The 21,052-nt window shown below is 45.6% G+C and overlaps 1 long non-coding RNA gene across 1 annotated transcript in view; it reads left to right on the top strand.

The window, feature by feature from the left end:
* LOC106149619 overlaps positions 1-17,491 on the top strand; it is a 22,689-nt gene extending 5,198 nt beyond the window's left edge. The window contains exon 2 of the long non-coding RNA XR_001235928.1: positions 15,627-17,491. This is a non-coding gene — a long non-coding RNA (uncharacterized LOC106149619). The remainder of the gene's footprint in view (positions 1-15,626) is intronic.
* The last annotated feature ends 3,561 nt before the right edge of the window (positions 17,492-21,052 follow it).

Genomic DNA, 21,052 nt, shown 5'->3' with positions numbered 1-21,052 from the left:
AAACACACACAGAGCAGTTACATGCAAGTCTAGATGTTTTTGTGTGTCTGTGATACATGCACATAGATCTATATCTGCCTTGTGGAGAGATGCTGGGCAAATGAGTGACTGAACCTGAGTACGTTGAGGAAGAGACTTTGGGAACAACAGTTCCCATGCTCCTGGAATTCATGATTAGACCTGAGAAAAGAATTTTCAGGATAACAGTCAGCATAATTAAGAGCAAATTACTGTCAGAGATGTTTGGTTGGCCGATGTGTCCCTTCTGCCTTGATAAGATTGCCTAAACAATGTTGACATGTGTCATGTATAAAACCCATCCTATTTCAGCCCTGTCCACCAAACTCCTATACAATATGTTGTAAAATGCTTTTCTTCTATGCCTTTGTTGTCATGTGCTTGAGTTACAAACAATTGCACAGGGCTCAGCTGCTTACTGTCTCTGTGAGGTTCACTTATGCCCAACAATATGGGCTCTGAGTTCTAGATGATTGAATTAAATCTTGTCTCCAAGTAATCTTCTTCATGCTGTTTACACCTGTGGTCACACTGTCACACTGCATCACCCCTGAAACTCTGTGACCTTCTTTTGCCAGACAAGAACCTTCCTTAACACCCATCTGCCACAATAGTTCAACAATCCCACATGAGTCCTGCAAATACACGTGTTCACAGTGGGCTTGACCATGTCCCCTGGTTTATTTTCAGGCTGAACTTGTTTATGTACTTTGTATATGGCAGTGAGAGTTGTTCCATAAAACAGTGACTTGGAGCCAGGCACAGGGATGCATGCCAGCAATCCCAGCACTGTAGGAAACTCAGGCAGGGGGATTGCAAATGTAAGCCCATTGTGAGCAACTTAGTGACTTGGTGAGACACTGTCTCAAAAAAAATTTAAAAAGGTTTGGGTAGGGAATATAGCTCAATGCAAAAGCCCTGGGTTCAAAGCTCAGACTGTACACACATATAGACACAGGCACACACAAAGTGACTTGATTTATCTTGACTTTGTGGGCTAGCTTAAGGGTTGCCTTCCTCACATTGAAAGTTGGTCCATGGAGGAAAATGTAGAGCGCTGTGCTTCTCAGATTTTCTTTCTGTCTCTGTGTGCATGCAGAATTGACTTTAAAAATACTGACACACCTTTGTGTGAGGTGCTGGGCAGTGGTTGTGGTCTGGATTCTTTATTTCCACCTCTGTGAACGAGTAGTACCATCATTAAATAGCAGGAGGTATTATATATCTTGGTGTAGTTTCTCTTGATAACAAATATTTGGAGTTTTATATGCCTCACATATCTGTATCTCAAGTTCTTTTTCCATGCTTGGAAAGTTTTTTGCTATTACTTTTGTGAATATGTTTCTTATACCCTTTGTGCAATTTTCTGATTTTTTATTGATTCCAATTAATGTTATATTAGTCTTCTTTGCATTGTTTAGCAGCTGTTGGACTGTGTTTTCATGGTCTCTTGCTATTTTTAAGAAGTCTTTCATTTGATGATTACCAACAAGAACCTGTCTTTGAGATCTGATATGCTATCTCTGATTGGATGACTCTGCTGTGTATACTTGAAGTTCAATTTTTAGTCTCCTGGATTTCTGAATTCACTTTTGTCCTTAATTTCCAATTTCACTGCACAATGGTCCAATAGTATGCATGGGATAATTTCAGTTCCTTTACATTTACTTAAGCATGTTCTATGTGCTAGCATATCATCTATTTTAGAGAACATCCCATGTGCAGCTGAGAAGAATTGTATTCTGATGTTGCTGGGTGGAACACTGTAAATGTCTACTTAGTCTATTTGTTTGCAAGTTTGGTTTAGTTCTGTTATTTCTTTGCTGGTTTTTTTGTCTAGTTGATTTATCCATTTGAGATAATGGTGTGTTAAAGTCCCCTGTTATGATTGTGTTACTGCTTATTTCATTTTTCATGTCTATTAAAATTTGTCTCATATAGCTGGGTGCTCCTGATTTGGTGCAAAGATGTTTATGATTGTTATCTCTTCCTCTTGCAGTTTTCCTCCAGGTATGTAGTGACCTTCTTTATCTCTTCTGTTCATGCTTGGTTTGAAGTTCACATTGTCTGCAAAGAGAAATCTAGCCCTACTTTTTTTTGGTTCTTGTCTCATAAATAATTATTTTCCATCCCTTGACTTTGAATCTATGAATGTTCTTTTGAGTTAAATGTCCTTCCTGTATACAGCATATTGTTGGATTTTGTTTCTTGATCCAATCTGCCATTCAGCTTCTCTTTTGTGAAATAAGACAATTTACATTAATGGTTATAATTGATATGTATGGGCTTATGTTTGTCATGTTATTTTCCTGCTGTTGGTTCCCTACATTTCCCATCTGATTAATTGCTCACTGTGCCTGATGGTTCCTTTTTGTTGTTGTTCTTGAAATTGTGGTCATTTTTATCTCTAGAACATCTTTTAGTACTCTTTTTTAGGGTTTGTTTGGTGCACATGAATTTCTTCAGTTTTTCTTTGTCATGGAAATATTTCACTTCTCCATTGATTTTGACAGGCAGTTTTCAGGATACAACAATTTGTGTCAGAAGTTGGTTTCTTTCAGGACTTGTAGTACTTCACTCCAAGCTCTTCTTCACTTGATGATTTGTGTTGAGAAATCTGTGATTCTAATGTGCTTTCCTTTATAGGTGACATGTTTCTTTTCTCTAATATATTTTAGTCTTCTCTTCTTTTTCTGAATTTCTGGAATCTTGATCATTGTATCTTGGTGTACATTTATTTTGGTTATGGCTAATTGGAGTTCTATATGCCTAACTTCTCTATCTTTCAGAGTCTTTATCCATGTTTGGGAAATTTTCTACTATTACTTCTGCAAATTATTTTTTTATGTCATTTGTGTTGACTCCTGCTGTTTCGTTGATTCCTATTCATCTTATCTTGTGTTTCTTTGCCTCATCTTGCAGCTGTTGAATTGTTATTTCCTGGTTCCTTGTTATTATTGAGAAATACTTCCTTTCATGATCATTAGCAGAAATGCTATCTTCAAGATCTGAAAGTCTTCAGCTTTAGTCAAGAAGTATGCCAGCTTTAGATAGAACTTTTAATTTCCTGGATATCTGTATGAATCTGTATCAGGCATTCTAATTCTTTCCTATATTGTTCTTCAAAATTTTCATCATTTTTCTATGCTCCTCTATTTTTTAATCTATCTCATCTTCAGATGTGCTGAGCAGTTCTATCATTATTGTTGTCATTTCTTTTTTTACCTGAGAGATTATTTCTGATCTGATGTCTTCTAGGGCCTGATGGAGGTGTTTCTTTACTTTAGTTGCCATCATTTCAGAAATGTCAGGTATGTGACTTCAAAGGCCCTCTATGTCAATGTTTCCTGGACTTGTTCTTTGTAAAGTGATGGTCTGAAATTGCATTTTTCTGCTTTGTTTCATCATTTTTGAAGATTCTCAGTTTCCCCATGACACAGCCTCACTCCTGTGATGCTGTAGATGTGATGGAGTAAGGCTACTAAAGCTCCCCAGTGCTCAACATGGTCCCTTGATGGTGTGAGGGGGTGAGGAACAGTCACCCTGGCTCTTCAAGGTATCTGGGGCTCAGATTGGATCCTATTCTAGTGGCTGAGGTGTGGAGGCAGCTTACCAAGGTTCCCAAAGCTGTCTGAGGCTCAGCATGGCTCCTGTGAGCTTGTGCAGAGGGGTGGGCATGGTGTAGTCACCAAGGCTCCTGAAGCCATATGGGGCTGAGCATGGCTCCTGCACCTGTGGGCAGCTCACTGAGGCTGCCAAAGCTGCCCAAAGCTCTGCTTGACTCCCCCTGATTCAAAATCTTGTAGAAGTTGTGTTTTTTTTTTTTTTAAGTTGTTTTGTTGCTGCTTAGCACTCTGCCATCTTCCTGGCACTCCTCATTTCTAATTGCATTGGTTTACATCTTTTCATTCCTTCTTTTGTAAGATTAGCTAAGGGTTTGTCGTTTTGCTTATTCCTTCTATTGAACAACTCTTGGATTCATTGATTCTTTGTATTATTTTAGGTCTCAATTCTTAAATTTCTGTACTGATCTTTTTAAATTTCCTTACCCTCTGCTTGCTTTGGGATGGTATTGTTCTTATTTTTCTAGGACTTTGAAATGAATCCTAGGTTATTTATTTGGGCTTACTGTGTTTTTCTCTTCTGTGTGTACATGGACTGCTATGAGCTTCCCTGGGCATGCAATCCATGCTGAAGACTTGCTGCCTATGTGGCTGCTCCTCCCCTAAATCCCTCTTCTCCTGCTTTCTATGCCCAATACTTCTATTTAATTTTGCATTTATTTCTACTGTGCAAGGACATCATTATTTTCTCCCCTGTAATCTAATCTGTGTTCTTTACTGTCTATTTTTTTGTATTCTCTATCCACTTGTTTTTAAAACTTAGTGTGTCACTTTGGGCAGACCCTACTTCATCTCCTCCTGTCCATTTTCATCACATCTCAAATAACTTGTTTTAACTTCATTTCTTTCTTTCATCAGTCAACTTGCTCCATTTGTTTTCTATTCATGGACAATTATTTGGTTGAAATCTTCATGCTTTCTTTTGGTCATATTTTTCTGGTATGTGTCCTTCATCCATTGGTACATTTTGGTGCTATTTGTAAAAATCCACACTGCTACAATTCAGACTCTTCCTCATTGCTGTCAGAGGTATGCTTCCCATATCTGCAATTCATAGCCACTCCCCAGCTTGGAAAGGGCGTCAGCCTTGAGATTTTTCTCTATTTCTACTGCCACTGGATGTTCTTAGTTTAGCTCTATGGGTCATGGGTATGACTCAATGACCTCACTGAGCATTAGGCCATTTAATCATTGTGCTTGTGCATACTAAGAGGGCAAGACATCACTAGACATTCTGATTCTACAGACCACTCTAAAAGGTTTGGCTATATTTGGAGGAAACATTTTGGCTGCTATGTGTTGGACAGAGAGTTGAAAGGCCAACCTCAGGTGATGTCACTTATATGTGAAATTTAATAAAGTAGAATTCACATAAGCAGAGGACAGAATGATGGTAACTGAAATGGAGTTGGGGCATGGAATTAGGGAAATCTTGATCCAGGGACCCAGGATTTTAGTTAGATAGGAAGGATGAAGTCTTCTGTATGAAATAATACTTATAGTAAATTATAGTGTGTTCTATTCTTTAAGGCCACTAGAGTACAGTGTAGGTGTTCTTTCCACAAAACTAAAAAGTATATAAAGTCATACATTCATTAATTAAATCAACTTAGTCATTGCACAATGCATATAAGCCAAACCATTTTGTTATACATGATAAATACATACAATTTCAACAAATAAATTAAGAAATAAAGCTCTACATTCTTGTCTTCTGCTTTTGCCCACATTCTGGGGGTCAATTGGCAGTAGCCACATGAGGGATTTGCCTGCATAGAAAGGGTCAAATAGAAGTAAGCACTGGGATCGCTGCACATCAAGTGCCCCATGACAGGACCTCTCCTCACCTTCTCTGGCCTCCTCAGCCCCTGGAGGATGTTTTCACGGGGCACCTTCCACCCTGGGTCTCTGGGCACTGTGACTCTGTCCAAGACTGCTGGGTGGGCTCTGACACTCAGTCTCCCTGCCAAGATGACAGCTGTTCTGGTGCCAGCCTCACCCACAGTCCTGTCAGGACCCTGAGGAGGCTGTTCTCACCTCATGCAGAGTGCAGGATGTCAGGAGCCCAGGGCCACAATGGATGGAATCAGGCCACACTTTTGCTGGGGGTCCTGATTCCTGCTGAAGTGGGTGGTATCCTGAGTGTGCTAAGTATTTCATTCAAATTAATAATGCTCTCTGTCAATATTTTATATTGTCTATATTCAATAAAGAAGAGCAAGCATATAAATCTTACAAAGTACCTACACAGATATGTGAATACATTGCATAGACCTGTTGAATCTGTCTAGTGAGGAAGACTCCATGGAAAACTCCCAAGTTTGTAAAGGTGAAAACTGAATTATCATGCCAGTTTTGTTGTACATAAAATTCTGGGATCATATTTAATTTTATGAACATTGAACCCAATTTTTTTGAGAAATTTGAGGCTAGATTCTTTCTCTCCTTTTCATGGATATAATTTTTTTTTAATTTTAAAACTTAGTAATTGTTATAAACATTTGTTATTGACTGTTCTGTGTTACTTTATTTTTTTTAATTTTTTTATTTTTTTGGTTTTTCTCCAGTACCGGGAACCGGACTCACGACCTTGCGCTTGCCAGGCAGGCGCTTTTGCCGCTGAGCTAAATCCCCAGCCCTACTTTATTTTTTAAAAAAATTAATTTTATTGGTGCATTTTTAACAGAGATAATGATCACATTCATCACGGAAAATTTTCACCTACACATACTCTGTTATTATCAAGAAACCAACCAATAACAAGTGCTAGAAGGAATATGGAGAAAAAAGAATCCTTCATTGTTGGTGAGAGTGTAGACTGGTACAAACATTGTGAAAATCAGTGTGGTGATTCTTCAAAACACTAAAACAACAGGCTCCATTTGACCCACCTACTGTATTCTCTTTATTAGTATCATCCCAAAAGAATTAAAAACATCATATCACAGTGATATGTGCACACCCATGTTTATAGCAGCAACAGATGTAATAACTAAATCCTAGAAACAGCCCAAATGCCTATCAGCTGATAAATGGAAAAAGAAGAGGATTTTTTTTCTTTATACAATGGAGTACTACTCAGCCATAAAGGATAAACTTAAGACATTCCTATGAAAAAAAAAAGACATTCCTATGTAAATGGATATTCCTTGAGACCATACTCTTAAGTGAAATAAATTGGACACACATATGTAAATTTTGCATTGTTTCTCTAGTGTGAGAATCTAAAAGTATAAATCAGGACTAAAAATGTATAATAGATACTGTGAGATGGGTCATTTTCTTCCAGGCTTGGGAAAAGTTTCTGGAATGTTGAGTCCAGGACCCTGGCTGCATCTCTCTTCTTCACCTGTGAGAGCCTGAGAGAAGTGAATATCTTCTTCTGTATCTCAGCATGTGGACTGACACCCCAGGGGCTTAGAGGGGCTGCAGCTGAAGCCCTGGCATCTAGCTGAAGAAAGAAGAGTTATGTGGATGTTCATGTGCAGTGTTTTCAAAGTAATGCCCATGCTGTGTCCAACAGCTGTCAGAGGGGAGGAGAGCAGGAAGAGGCACCCACCACAGGTCATCCATGTGTCTTTGGGCTCTTCAACTAGTCTGGAGCTTAACTACATCCTGTGAGCCTTGCCTTGAGTGGTACCCTGGATCCTAGACTGGCTGATCCTGGGAGAGACTGTGGGATAGAGGTCAGGGCTGCTCTGGGCCACTGCTCCACCTGTGATCAGCATTGGTATTGGGATCCAGGTACAAGCCACTTCTCCCAGGACAGGAGCCATGAGTGACAGCTTGACCTACCCTCCTGGGTGAGCAGGCAGGAAGTGGTGTTAAGATGCATGTGTGGGAGGCATGGGGAGGCCAGGCCCTCCTTAACCACTGGGATTGGGGCCCAAGCAGATTGGGCTGCAGTGGGCTGTATTGTGGGGGCTTAGGGAGCTACTCTACCTCAACCTCTTCTCTTGCATTGGTTTGAGTTTGAAGTTGCACTGTGGAATCCTCATGGTACTGCCTCAGCCTGGGGACTCTGTACCCACTACCATGGAACCCCCAGCTGTATAGCTACCAGGGCTGATCCTCAAAGAGGGCCTGTAACCTGGTTAGGCTGTGGTCCCTCCCCTCATGTGAACTCCCTCACCAGACCTGAGTGGGCACAGAGACCAATGGTCTTTGTCCAGGTGCACACAAGGAAAACCTCAGTCCCGGTCCCAGTGGTGTTGAGGGGCGTCTGCTCTGTGTGTTGTGAGGATTTATGTTTTGCCTTCTCTGGCCAAGGCAATAATGACAGGAGCCAGATTTTCCTATCTCCATGAGAGGCATGACCTGAAGGGTCAGCTTTTTCCAGAGACAAGAGAGACTGACAGGGAAATGAGGACATCCAGCTGTATCCCTCAAGGAATAGGAAAACCTGAATGCGCTTGAGCTGCTGAAGCCCACAGGTGGCCAGTGTATGTGGGTAGGGCTGGAGCTGGGCCTCCAGGGAGACTGCAGGAACAGTTTCGGACTTGGCCATTCTTATTGCAGTAAGTACCACCATACACACTGTGATTTGGAGCTAAGTAGAATCTCCCAGGACCCCTGGTGCTCTCCATGTGTGGTAGGTGGAGGCTTCCTGCAGGTGGGGTTTGTGCCAGAGCTCCTTTGGAGAGGTAGGAGTCTGCTCAGACCCCAAAAGTCTTATCCTCTTCATGAGGCTGGCTGAAGGAGGTGGTTTACGTCTAACTGGGTATCACAGTGGGATCAATTACCCTAGTCAACAGTGACATAGACATCAGGGAAAAACTTCTTTCCAGTGGGGCCTACCCATTGCTGGTTACAAAATGCATCTCGGACTTGACTGGCCTCAAGCTGGTTCCCCAAGCCCTAGATCATCTCTCAAACTCTTGAAATTCCCAGTCTTTGGACTTTCTCCTCATTCTGAGTCTGGTTGTGCCCATGCATAGGGCTCTACAAATGCCACTGCCTCCATTCAGCATTGGAATTGATTTGCACATGAACCCTGTCCACACCTCTGTGCCAGTGCAGGGGAGACAGTGTGGGTGACCTGTGGTGGATGAGCACAAGCAGGAGGTGAGGCAGGCATAAGGTCCTGGGGTCTGCCCAACTAGGATAATAAACCCAGACCAGCCCTGGAGGGGGGTCCATGCACTCGGGGAGCCTTTCAAAACAGTCCTGATGTGATACAGCTGCACAGCAAACTGTCCTGTTGCCCTGTGTTTTCTCCTGGCCTGAGTGGCTTCCTTGGGAGACAGAGGAAGAGAGCTCAGCCCCAGAAAGGTTGCTCAGGGCTCCTGGGCAACTTGAGTGCCTGTGTTTACTATCTGTGTCCTGATGACCTTGCAGCCACTGTGATGAGAACTCTGCACAAACCCTCCTCCATCAGCTATGGGCAGTGAGGACCAAGCAAGGCTCCCAGAATAAGACAGAGCTGGGCTTTGGGGTGTGGGGCCATCAGGATGGGTTGTTACTGGTGTTCACAGACTTTTCTGCTCAGTTCGCCTCCTCTGGACACTGGCCAGGCCTCAGTGGCTCAGCCCTGCAGGTTCCTGGGGTCTGCTCTGGCCCTGGAGCAGAGAACAAGGTTATTCAGGATTCAGCAGCCCTTCAGGGCACAGGGATGATGGCAGGAGGGGACAGACTGATGCCTGGTGGACAATGGTGTTTTGAGCACAGTGCACATCACTGTGATGTCCGTTAATCCATACACACAGTGACAGAAGCCCTGACAATATAGCCTGTCCCCAGGGCCCAGAGCTTCCCCCATGTCTCCACTGAGTCCCTCAGAAGGATGAGCCAGGGACACTGAGCTGTGGTCCAAGCTGGCATCTGGAAATCCTTGTGAGGGGAAATGACCTGAAATAACCCTTGCAGAGGACAGGTGAACCTGACGTTGGCAGCTGCATCCTGCCTCTTTGGTGATGTCCTTGAACACTGCCACAGGTAGAGTGCCACCCTCCTCAGTAGCTGTCTGAGCCTCAGTCTCCCCACTGTGGGAGGGGTGTGGGTGGGGCAGTGGTGGCGGACTCCTTGCCACAATGGCTTCCTCAGGAGAGTGCTCAGCCCCAGAGGGGTTGCTTCTGGAAGGCCTGAAATCTCCATATGGGCGTCTGGGCCTTGTTCTGTCCATCAGGTCTTGGGCCTTATGTACAGGATCCTGTGCAGGCTCCCACCTCAGCCCTTTCTGTGGCTGTTGCTCTGGGTTTTGTTCTGTACTTGTACCAGCACTACCCTTCCAGCCATGCACACAAATCCACCTCTGCTTCTGGGCCAAGGAAGAAGGGGACCTCTGGGTGGGTCTTGAGGGTCCCTGCTGTGGTGTAGTTGTCAGTTCCACACAGCCAGATGGTTGAGCTTAGCTGGGCCTCTGCCTGGGCGTGGGGCTGTAGGGAGGCCACCAGGGAGCACTGAAGGGAAGTGGGGCCAACTGGGGATGGGCATGCATGCAGAGATGGGATGCCAGCCTGGGATGCTCAGCCAGATGCAGTCTGTGTCCTCAGGATGGCTGAAAGGGGCTCAGGGCCCTGCGCTTGGCTTCTAGGTGGACACCAAGCCTGTGCTCTGTTCATTGACACTGGAACTTGGGAAGGCTGGCTAGGCCTGGAATCCCAAGGTGACAGGGTCCTGGTGACACATGGGCTTGTTGAGGCACAGGACAAGCTCAGGGCTGCTGCTTGAGAAGAGAGACAACCGAGTCAGGACACATGTGGTCCCCAGTCAGCAGTAAGCCTGGGGGAGCCCAGCCTGCCTTGTGTAGCTGTACATGCAGGGCCTGAGGTCAGAGCATGGCCTGGGGGGCCCCAGGCTTGGGTGGGTCTGAGTTGTGACACGGCTGGCCCTTGTTGCTACTATGAGCTGCATCACTGTGGTAGCTATAAATATAATCCTCATATTCATCATAGGACAAGCACAGCCTGAGGAGCTTTGACAATAACCCAGAGAGGCCCTGGAGGTGGGGCCTACAGGGAGGTTTCCTGGGACAGGGAGGTACAGGTGGATTCATGACAGGCCATCAATGGGACCACTTTCCTTGGGGTCAGCAGCATGTTGGGAGATGCTCGAGTCTCCACGAACTCTAGTAACTTTCTCACAGAGTGAGCTCATCCTCCTCAGGCTCCCAGTTTCCAACAGGGGCTCCTTGTGGTCCAAGTGACCCAGGGATCCCTCTCCAAGGCCTTGAGTGGGGCTTGGGCTCAATGGAGGCACCTTTGCAGTGGGGGTACCAGGTGGGGATGGCTGGTGTGAAAATTTCTGAATGACTGAGTGGAGCTCCCTGAGCTCTGGCCCAGAGAGTCATCCTGAGGGTTTAGGGCACTGCCAACCTTGATACCAGCATGGTGGGCAAGGGTGAAAAGCCAGGTTGGGTCCTGATGTTAATATTGGGTTCTGGGCAGCAAAATTCAGGGGCAGAGGCCCAGAAGTGGTGGAGTCCATGCAGCTGCCTGTGAGCCTCTCAAAGTTGTGTGGGTGGTGCTGGGGGGGATGCTATGTGTGGCCTGAACCTGATGGGTGGAGGGAGGCAAAGTCTCTGACCTCAGCTCTTCCTGGTGTCTGAGAGTGTGGAGCCTAAGGCCCTGGGTGCCCTGTGGTTTTTGCTGCTGGGTCCATCACTGTGGTAGTTGCTATAGTAGTACCACAGTGGGGGAGCCCTTCACAAAAAGCCCTGTCTATGCAAGATCTAAGTTCCACTGATGTGAAACTCTCAACCTTCTTTGGGTCATCATGAGCAGGGAAGGATGTTTAGCCCAGCATCCTGGGTTTGTGTCTCCCCAGGAAAGTCTCTCAGAGAGGTCCCATGCACGTGGCAGGGGCAGGTGGCAGGAAATAAGCCTGTCCCCAGGGGCTGCACGTGTGTCCCTGCTGGGATTCCCAGAGGACCATGCTGGGAGCTGGAGCCTGTGCCAGGGAAGGTGGCAAGCATGGCTAGAAGGCTTTGTCTTTCAGTAGCCCGGTGGGCTACTCTGGGGAGGCTGAGGAATGATAAGACCCACAGAACTGTGGGTGCTTAGGGACAATCCAAATGTGGCTGATCCCAGGCTTGGTGTCTCTCAGAAAGAGCCCCAGGAAAGCAAATGGGTGTCAGCTCCACCCAGGCTGGGGTCCTGCCTTGGTCCCCCCAGGTGATCACCTGCTCCTGGCCTACCTGTTATACCTCAAAGGCAGTTGATACAGGTTCTCCAAGATAGGGTTGGAGTGAATGTTGCGTGTGGGGCACAGCCTTTGGTGGTGAGTGGGGTGGGTTGTTGACAGTGTAATTTGTTGGTGGTAGGACTGCGGACAGTGTGGGTGTAGGGTGGGGTGCAGTCTTGGGTGTGGATCATTAACTCTGCAGATGGCAGGCAGTACCTATACAGGTAGAGTGAGAGCAGGGAATCCTCCTGCTCAGGTTGCTCCTACAGATGTGGGAGTCACACTGTCCAGAAGTGGAGGCACCAACTGTCCTTTCTCAGGCCCCTGTATGCTCAACCTGAGGGTGAGAGTTTGTGGGGCTGCTGGTCTGGTGTGGGTGTCCTGGGAGGGACATGGGGCCTGGTTTCCCTGGTAGTGACATCTGACTGCCTTTAGGGTGACTTTCACTACCTCATCATGATCCCCATGGGAGGGGCAGTCCTGCCTGGTTTGGTCCTGAGGCAGAGAATTGGACCCTGATGCCACCCTGAAGGTTGTACAATGGTTTCTGGATGTGTTACCACCACCCCATTATGAGGCCCTGTTCAGAAGCCTGGGTGTATGCTTAGCAGTGCTCTGTGGGGACATTGTGGTGGGGCCTCACGGCTGGGTTTTTGATGGGTGCTATGAGGCTGTGGTATAGCAGTTATACCCAGCACAGTAATACCACAGTGACACAGACCCTGCCCAAATCCCACTCTAGAATGCAGCCAGCCAGGGGTCCTGGGGGTGACAAGCTTCTAGAGAACAGGATTGGCCAAGAGTGGTGCCCTATAGGGGTTTGGAGGGCCCTTGGGTGGGGCCCTGGGGGGCACTCTGGTGAGGGTGAAGGAGTGCTCCGGACAGATTCTTCCTGCAGGTGGCCTGATGTTTGCCCAGCAGTGTTCTGGGCTCCACCTCAGATGGGGTTTGCCCCATTTGGAACCAGGTGCACTCAGCTGTCCTTTCAAGTTGGGAACTGTCCCCACACAGTGAATGAGTCACTCTGAGGCCTTTGACCTCCTAGGTTGTCTACTGGGAGGGAAAGTGAGCTGGGAGGGGTTAGGATTCATTTCTGTGCCCACTGATCTAGGACTTGGGATCCTGATGGTACCCTAGATGTGGGGCATGAAAGGAGACACAGCCTCTGTCCCACAGGCCCTCCCTGACCCTGTGCAAATCTGCCTTCCTCATCCATTGACCTAATGCTTTCTTTAGCCACGTCGGTGTCAGTTTTAAAGATCCTATTATAGACACAAAAACTTCAGGAGTTGAGTACAAGCCTGCCCATGGCCACCGTCCTAGGCTTGCTCCCCTACCTTAAATACCAGCATGTGGTGTCCCTATCTTTGCACTTGGTGAAAGGGCAGTTAGGCCTTCTTCCTTGGTCCCCAGGTGCACTCAGGCTGCTTCCTTCCTGGCTGTGGGAGCTCTCAACTTCCTTTTTACTGCAGTGCCATGAGGTGTTCCTGCTAGAGTCCTGCACATTGTCTGGTGGGGGATTTCAAGTCAGGGCTGGTGGACCTGCATGTGGGTGGACAATGCCTGCCACACTTCTGATGCTGCCCACAGCCCCTATGCCCAAGGGTGCTGTGATTCAGGGTGGAGCTTTTGGACAGGGCTTGTGTCACTGTTGGAATAGTAGTACTGAAGTAAGATATCATAAATCTCTCACTGTGACACATGCCACTACAAAAATTCCTGCTGGTGTCACTGTGCCTACTCTGGCTTGCTATGACCAGCTCTGCAGTGGGGATACTGTTTCTGCTGTGTGAGTTGGGGTTAATCTTGAGTCAGAAATCTGAAGGGGCTTCTTTTCCTTCTAGGAGAGCCCAGGGCCACTTCTAGGTCTGGGAGGGGTTTGGTGGTGACCTCTCTGTCCTGTGCCTGGTGCTCTGGGTCCCTATGGGCTGCTGGTTGGGTTTTTCTGGCGTGTCTGAGGGCTTGGGTCTCTCCGTGTGTCTGTTCGCACTCTCACTTGGCTGGAATTGTTTCTGGCAGTTGTTTGTCTTGCCTTTAGACCTTTGAAACTTCCCAGAGCCGGACTCTGGGTTGCTGACCCTGGCACAGGTGGTTGGTCTTCTTCCCTCTGTGGGCCTAATGGACACATGGCCACCTTACCCTGACCCAGCATGAGGAGCTGTCTCTGGGGGACGGCCATTGCTATATCCTGGGGCATTTCCAGAGCACCAGCTCACCTGAAATCCCCTGTGTGTGCCTTAGAGTCCAGTATTTGACTAGAGGCTTGAGCGGGGAATGGAAAGCTCTGGTCTGGGTCTCCATTATAGAGGGTGAAGGGGGTCATGCTCAGCTCTACCTTGAGGGGCTGGGAGTATTGCTTGCTTAGCCTTGGTGATCACACCTCTGTCCCTTCCAGGATGGGCACCAGTCTGCTGCTGGTGAGTGCATTTCACAGGTGTCTAGCCTTAAGCACTACTGACCTGGTAGTCTCTGTCTTGTTAGATGTGAGGGCCCCACAAATGCCTGGGGAGTCACAGGGCATGTCTTATTTACTTCCCTCCTTACTGCGACAAAATACCTGACACATAAAGTTAAAGGGATTATAATTTCTTAGCTCAGTTCGTAGAGGTTTCAGTCCCTCATTGGCTGGTTTTAAGGCAGGGTCACGTGACAGACAGACTTCACAGAGGAAAAGCAGCTCGTGTTGGGCAGAAGAAAGCAAAGGATGCAAGAGACAAGCTTTTTCTTTCCTTTATGTTGTATCCAGGCTACCAGGATGTGGGCGGTGCTAAACCAATCAGTGAACTGATTTAATAATCACTCACCCTCAATCCTAGTACCCTTAATCCTTAGCATTGCACTATGACTAAATCATATATTCTAGATTCAGCCACCTCTGAAAAAACCCCACCAATTTTTGGGAAGTTTAGGGGCTAGGTGACTCGCAGTAACCTTCAACTGAGTCTTTGTGTCTGTCCAGGCTCTTTGCAGGGCAGTGCTCTGTCTCCATGATGCAGCCTGCACTCCCAGTTCCTCCTTATCTCCTCTGAGTGATGTGGAGTCCCCACAACAGTGCACCCCATCCACCTGAGCTTGTTTCCAGTGCCTGGAGAGTGACTGAGTCCCTCGGAATGGGGGAGCCATGCTGCTATGAGCTGTGCCCCATCCATACCCATTGTGGGGACATTTGCCCTTTCCTTGTAGCTTATCTCTTAGATCCTAATAGCATCTTTGTATCCTTTATACAGTCGGTCAATATGTTTATGCACTTTCTTTTTGCTTGTAAGTTTTGATGGTTGCAAAATGTAAATGAGCTTTAAAGTTGTGAACCTGTTTCACAATTTATAGTGTGGCAAGAAGCCTGACCCACTTAAAGCCTCTCTGTGGTCCATCCCAGCTGGATGTAGCGCTAGTTTCTCTGGGGGCTGGCGTGGTGTCAATGCTGTCCACCCAGAAGTGAATTCTCTATGGCAGGGCCCTCAGAGTTCTGTGTACCGGACATCAGAAAATATGTCTTCCTTTCCATCCCTGCAGTTGTGGTTGTCATGCTCCTGAGACATCTAGAGCTGTAAAGAGTTGCAGGTTACAATGAGCTTCTTGTGTGCATCTGTGTCCCTTGCACTGAACAGGTTGGTTTTCTAGAATCACTGATGATGATGCTGGTGCATAAGGTCTGTATGATCACCTAAGAGGCCACGCTGTCCACATTGATGATGGTAATAAATGTTGTGGTGAAGACTGTTTTTGTTATGGTTCCTTTTATTCTTGAGGCTATTTTTAGTTTTACTGATTAGAAAAAAAGAAAAAACCCAGATAACCACTATCTTTGTCACAATTTGTGCCTGACGATTATCTTCTATGTCTGCTCTGCCCTCCCCAACACAGGAGCTACATGGTGGCCAGAGACCACTGGAACATGATGGTGGCCTGTGTGAGCAGACATCTGGACAGAGCCAGAGCCACAAGTTCACAGGAAATTTCTGCAAGGATGCTGTTATGTGTGATGGACAGAGGTGTGGATAAAAGAGCTCCACAGAGCCTTGGCTTGAGATGCAATCACCTCTCAGATGGGGGTCAAGGGAGCCATCACTTCCAGCTTGGAGAAGGACAGCTTGAGTGTGCTCTCCAAGCAGGGAGGGCAGCTTCAGTGACCACTTCTTTCAGCCAGGCCCATCTCCAGACAGCTAGTTCAGCTGTGAGCTCAACAGGAGGTGAACCATTACGAAGTTAGTGCCTCCCCATCCAATCACCTCTCCAGGTATCTCTTCATCAAGTTGATGATCAGGATTCCTTTCACATAGTGCAGGAGGCAGTCCCCCTGACAGGACACTCAAGGCACACCAAAGGTAGAGCCTGATCACATCCCCAGGCACTCACAGGAAAGTGCAGGAAGGCATAAAGAAGCATTTTTGTAGCACAGAATCTGACCAATTTTTTCAAGCCTTATACAGGTAGTTGAAGAAAAACATGCTCATTTTAAAGGAAAGGTTCTGCACCTCATATTACTCACTCCTGTGTCATACTCAAATCATCAGCATTGTTTTTAGTATTTACCAGATTGATCCAGTACAGACAGGGCTGCAGGTAGAGGCACCGTGCAATCCTTAGGTATATGGAAATTTCTGGGTCTCTGCCCGTATTTTCCTAGGAGATACCATGCAGAGAACAGATTTTTTTTTTTTTACAATGAGCTTCCTTTTGATTAGTATATGTTTGCTACCATAATAAGTACACTCATCTTTAGAAATTGGTATTTATACAAATTGCATCTTGTTTATTTTATTCCCATTTATTCTCTCTTTCCCTCCTCTGCTTTATCCAGATCCTTTTCCTATCTCCATAGAGTCTACCTCACTGTTTCCACTGTATCACTTTATTTTTTTTTCATTTTTTTTCATTTTTTTGTGGTACCGGAGGTTGAACTCATGACCCTGCGCTTGTCAGGCAGGCTCTTAAGCCACTGAGCTATATCCCTAGCTCCACTGTATCACTTTAATTTTGCTCTATAAGTCATTTATATTTTGGATCTCTCTCAGAAACAACACAGCTCTCAACCACCAGCAGGCATGTGCCACAGGCTGTGCATTCCCACTGCAGAATGGCAATGTCTGTCCCATTTAAAGCTTCCTCCTGTGCATACTTACTTCTGTGATCTAAGCTGAGTGCTACCACCATGTGGAATACCATTCACAATGCAGAAAACTCAGAACGAGAAGCAAAGCAGTGCTGTCCCTTCTTTTCTCCTTCCCCAACAACACTTACATTAGGCCAGCAGTGGCTGGGTGAATAGTGCTTCAAGTTGTATTCTACACACTCTCTCTCTCTCTCTTGCTCTCTCTCTCTCTTACACACACACACACACACACACACACACACACACACACACACGGCAGTTACATGCAAGTCTCGATGTTTTTACTTGTTGGTGTGTGCATGATACATACACACAGACCTATATCTGTACTGTGGAGAGATGCTGAGCAAAGGAATGATGGAATCTGAGTGAGATAAGGAAGGGACCTTGGGGAACAACAGTCCCATGCTCCTGGAATTCATAATTAGAACTTACAAGAGAATTTGCAGGACAACATGTTACCCAAGAGCATGTTAGTGCCAGAGATGTTTGATTGGACAATGTGTTCCTTCTGCCCTGATAAGATTGCCTAAGTTACATAGACTTGTGTCATGTAATAATCCTGTCACATTCCAGCCCTGTCCCCCAAACTCCTATACAATATGTTGCAAATTGCTTTTCTTGTATGTATGTTTTCTCATGTGCTTGAGTTACAAACAACTGAAGAGGTCTCAGCTGGTTGCTGTTTCCCTGAGGCTCACTTATGCCCAACAAGTATAATCTCTGATTTGTAGGTGATTGAATTAAATCTCATCTCCAAGTAATAATCTTCATACTCTATGCAGCTGTAATCACACACTGTGACACTTCATCATCGCTGAACCTCTATAACCTGCTTTTCCAGGAAAAGAACCTTTGTTGGAATGCATCTGCCACAACAATTCAACAAACCCGCCTCAGCTCCCCAAGTACATGTGTTCACAGTGGGCTTGACCATGTCCCCTGTTTTATTTTCAGGTTGTACTTGTTTATGTACTTCGTATATGTCAGTGACCCTCGGTCCATACAACACTGACTTGGATCCAGGCACAGGGGTACATGCCTACAATCCCAGCACTGTAGGAGACTTGGGCAGGAAGACTGCATATTTGAGCCCAGCCTGGGTGACTTAGTGACTTAGTGAGTCCCTATCTCCAAATTTAAAAAAAAAATTAAAAAGAGTTGGGCATATAGCTCAATGCAAAGCCCTGGGTTCAAACCTCAGACTGTACACACACACACACACACACACACACACACACACACACACACACAGTGACTTGGTTTACCTTGACTTTATGGACTAACTTAAAGGTTGCCTTCCTCACACTGAAAGCTGTTCCATGGAGGATAATGAAGAGTTCTGTGCTTCCTAGGTTTTCTTTGTGTCTCTGCATGCATGCAGAGTTCACTTTATAAATAATGACACACATTTGACTGAGGTGCTGGCCAGTGGTCCTGGCCTGGATTCTTTATTCCCATCTCTGCGAAAGAGTAGTACCATCATGAAGGACTGAGGAGGTTCTGTGCCTGCTCAACATCACATAGCCAAAGATTGGCAGGGAGGCAGGGCAGACTCTGGCACTAAAGGCCATCCTAGCAACCACTGTGTGGTGTGACATTAATGGCATGAGTCTCCCTGGTGCTGAGTTTTTAGTTTCCTTAGAACGGGTTTTCTTTTCAATTTACAGTGCTGTGAATTAAACTGCTTTGCCCAAATAACATAAAAACAAGGTCTCCTTATAGAGATGCAAGTACAAAATCTGAAGATTGGAACTTTCTTTGTGCAGCCTTCTGTAACCCTTCTATGCCAGCTGGTCAGGGGGGATGTAGTTGTGCCACATGACTGGCCCCAATAGCACCAAGTCCACATGTGAATCACCAGTGTCACAATTATTAACAATTCATGCTGGTTTGATGGCTAAACCAACATATGAAGGTCTGGAGAGCCAGATCCCCCACACCCTTGTTCCCTGATACAGCTATTCCCACATCTGGCCAGAACCGGAAGTCAAGCCACTTCTCACTTGCATCCCAGGAATGACCATCTCAGCTGGACACCTCTGGCCAGTCCTGACTGCCCAGATGACAGTCAATACTTGGCAGTTAGTGCAGTGCTAGAGGAGATAAAAATCTTGAAAGCAGCAGCCTCAGCACCCACCTGAGGAAACCAAGAGCAATGAACACAAGCAGTAGAAAGGAAAATGGGAAAAAGAAATCAGTGAAATAGAACAGAAAAAGTAGAGAAATCAATGAAGACAAAGCTGATATTGAGAAGGATCAATGAAAATGACTAAACTTTAGCCATACTGATAATAAAAGAAGACATGAGCAATCAATGTGAGCGACTTGGGGGGTTCAGCTCTGCAGGGTAAAGATGAATAGGGAAATAAGGTAAGAGTTCAAGCCAAGGAGTTGGAAATTTTAGAAGGAACACATGCATTCACTGAAAGGCCCTGGAAAAGAAATAGAAAAATTAAAATTTTACCTAAAAACCTTTCCTAGAAAGGAAATTTTCAATGGCGTAGTCTATCAGAAAATGAAGGAAGAAATTATGCTAATTTTATTTAAATTGTTTAGAGAATTCAAGTGGAGAGAATACTTCCCAACCTACTCTGTGAAGCCACTATTATCATTCCAAATATAGGCAAGTATATTACAAAGCAAGAAAATGACCCTGGAGACTAACCTTTCTGTGAATATATCTATAATAATTATCAGCAACTCTGAGAAAAGTCAATCCAACACTAAGCTAAGAATATAACACAACCAAATGCATTTGCACAGAATTCACACATGGTCAATCATTCCAAAAGTAAAATAATGTTGATGGGTTTTCCACCTTAATAAAAATTCTGCTAGGTCATCATGGTGGTGAACCAATATGGCGCCGCCCACTCTAGGCTGTGTGGCAGGCTTTGCCTTCCTCCTCCCTGGTCATATTACAACTTCCTACTTCCTTTTTTACAACATCCTGTTTCCCTCTTCCCACCCACTGTCCAGTCACTGCCCACTAAGTCACACAGACCATCCTCTGAACCCCATCCCCAGCCTGGCCCTATATAGCCTTTTTTCCCCCAGCCAGGCCCTCAGAAGCTCCATGTCCTTCTTTTCTGCTGTGATCTGCTCTGTGCCTGCAATAAAGGCATTTTTTTTACTTTGTTCTCTTTTTACTTGTGCCAAAAAACCTAACAAATGTAATATTTCATTATGTTAATAAGTTAAAGGTGAGGAAATGTGTATTGCCTTAGCACCCACAGAGAGAGCATTTGAAAAAATCTAGTGCTCTGATTAAAATAAATCAAAAATCAGGTGCAGAAGCAAATTTCCTCAACTTGACAGGGGCACTTGTGAAAACCCTGTGCTGTGTGACAGTGCAGACTGAAGACTTCTCTCTGAGATTAGGAAAGAGGTGGGAATGTCTGTCCGTGCTCGCACCTTGTACTCAGCACTGAGCTGGTGGCTCCATCCAGAGCCAGGGGGCAAAAAGAAATTAAAACCCATCCTTACAAGAAAAGGGGAAAATCCATCCTTATTTGTAGAGCCCATGAATGTCTGCATGTAAAGTCTTTTGAAATCTAGAAAAAGTGCTACTAAAATTGTAAAAGACTTGGGCAAATTTACAGGATCCAAAAGCAATCTAATTTTCTTGCTGTTGGGAGAGCTCGTATCAGCCTGTCCCTCAGGGGAGGCGCCTCACTGAAAAATTCTTTTAGTTCGTGTTCATCTGAAAACATTTATTTTCCCTTTATTACTGAAAGATACTTTCACTGAATGGAGAAGTTGTAGTTGACAATTCTTGAATATTAGATATTGGAACGTTCTCTGTCACTTCCTCTCCTCCCAGGGCTTCAGATGAGAGATGTATGGACATGTAGCTGGTGTCTTGCAGGTAATACGTCACTGTTATCCTGCTACCCTGAGGTATCATGGAAGCAGATGATGCTCCATGTGGCAAGGAGTGCCTCAGTGTGTGTGCAACTTGAGACAACTTTGAGTAGAAGGACAGGATGGGGACTGAGAGAAGTTGGGTGTGTGCTCTCAGCAAAGGACTTGCTAGAACCAAGGGTACTGGTGATGGTGTGGAAGATGGCATAAGGAGAGGGTGCAAGGCTATTCAGGAAGGAAAGTTATATATATCCATATTTGGGGCAAATGTATTGGTTTCTACTAACAACATTGGTGTTTATTGTGTGAT

This window comes from Chinchilla lanigera, unplaced genomic scaffold (genome assembly GCF_000276665.1).
Source record: "Chinchilla lanigera isolate Chin_1 unplaced genomic scaffold, ChiLan1.0 scaffold00049, whole genome shotgun sequence".
In the NCBI taxonomy this organism is placed as follows: Eukaryota; Metazoa; Chordata; class Mammalia; order Rodentia; family Chinchillidae; genus Chinchilla; species Chinchilla lanigera.
This window is presented reverse-complemented; position numbering and strand designations above follow the sequence as displayed.